General features: G+C 33.7%; 1 pseudogene across 1 annotated transcript; it reads right to left on the bottom strand.

Moving 5' to 3' along the window:
• Positions 1–232: 232 nt before the first annotated feature.
• Positions 233–321, bottom strand: BDCG_16906 (annotated as a pseudogene). Its single transcript has one exon. The product of its transcript is annotated as a tRNA-OTHER (tRNA).
• Between the last annotated feature and the right edge of the window lie 1,265 nt (positions 322–1,586).

Raw genomic sequence — 1,586 nt, forward strand, 5'->3', positions numbered from 1 at the left:
ATGATGAGTCCTTGCGTGATGTTAAATACAGGTCAAGTGTTGGTTATACAGGAGGAAATACAGGTGTTGAGACCACGCCAAGATAACAAGAACATAGGAAATACAAAGGAGTGACAATTAGATACATGCAATAATAACTTCCCAGCCCAGGAACATAGAGCGATTCATTGAAGCGATTTGTACACCTCTGTATTTATTAGGAACCTGAGGTGCTTGAGTTCCGGATTTAATGTATCCCCTGCGGGTTTCGAACCCACGCGCCTTGGTTTCCCACCCCAAGGCGCTACCAGGTGGCCGCATTAACCATTCGGCCACCGGGGCGGTGAGGGAGAGAACAGCAGTTGCGAACACAGCAGAAACAACAGTTGCAGACACAACAGTTGTGGACACAGAACCAAGATTGAAAGAGATCAGCCACACACGTGCAAAAGCTAATAAGTTACTTCTGAACTGAGCAATTCAATTGAAAAGAATATGAGACTCACTTGTTAAGAAATTGAGTCTCAAGATAGAAATGTGAGTTCTCATATATAATAAGAGTTTTGAGAAGTTTCAATCTAGATGATTTAAGTTATATAAAATACTCAAATCACATTCTCTGAGAATGTATGCATTGAAAGAATCAGAGAGATGAATCTTATACAACTTAATCAATGATTCATAACTTATGAAAGTAAAGATATAAGATCTGAGTGAATTATGATTATCTACAGCACTATTATCAGTATTGAAAAAGAAGAGACTTATAATTGAAAAGTCTTATGAAGTAAGAGAAATCATAGATGCTTATAAATCAGATGATCTCACTTATTCTGATCTTTTCACAATTATAAGGAAAGAATGAGAAGTAATGAAGAAATCAGATGAATATCATACTTTAATAAGTGATAAGACTGTAGCTGATTGTATAATAACACACTGTAAATAGCAGACACAACACAGTAAAGAGTAGTCTCAGAGTGACAGACTTGCACATGAGTCAGATTGCAGAAGAAAAAGAAATTCAGAGTTGAATTTAACTGTTTATATCAGTTCAATTATGAAGATTACAGAGAATGAACTATCTGAAATATCTGTGAACATGTGAGATCAAGTTATCTCAATCTCTGAAAATACTCAGAGATCAGATAAGATTAGTTTTAATAAGCTATTTACTGTAGTAATCTGAGTGAGTGAAGAGAGACAGTATAATATGTAAGATAGAATCACAAAAAGTTGAAAGCTGCTGAACCTAGTCACTGAATACTGTATTATATAGAGATTATATAAGAGTAGTAACTAGCAGATAGAGAAAAAGTGTAAGAAAAGAGATGATAAATTGATTACTAACTATAAGAGTCAGCTGTAAAAGACAAATATTATCATATATATCTCATTCATTTTCATATACTATATGTTTAATCTATTTTTCAATGTCATGTTATCTGAAAAACATTAAAAACAAAGAAAATCTCAAAACTTGAGATCTGTAAGAGATTTGAGAGTTGCAAGTCACTCTTACAATAATACTATACACATCTCTGATTTCTCTACTGCTCTGTGTACAACATTAATGTCATTGATTATAAGATTGACTGAAATGCCAA

Source organism: Blastomyces dermatitidis (genome assembly GCF_000003525.1).
Source record: "Blastomyces dermatitidis ER-3 genomic scaffold supercont1.4, whole genome shotgun sequence".
Classification (NCBI taxonomy): domain Eukaryota; kingdom Fungi; phylum Ascomycota; class Eurotiomycetes; order Onygenales; family Ajellomycetaceae; genus Blastomyces; species Blastomyces dermatitidis.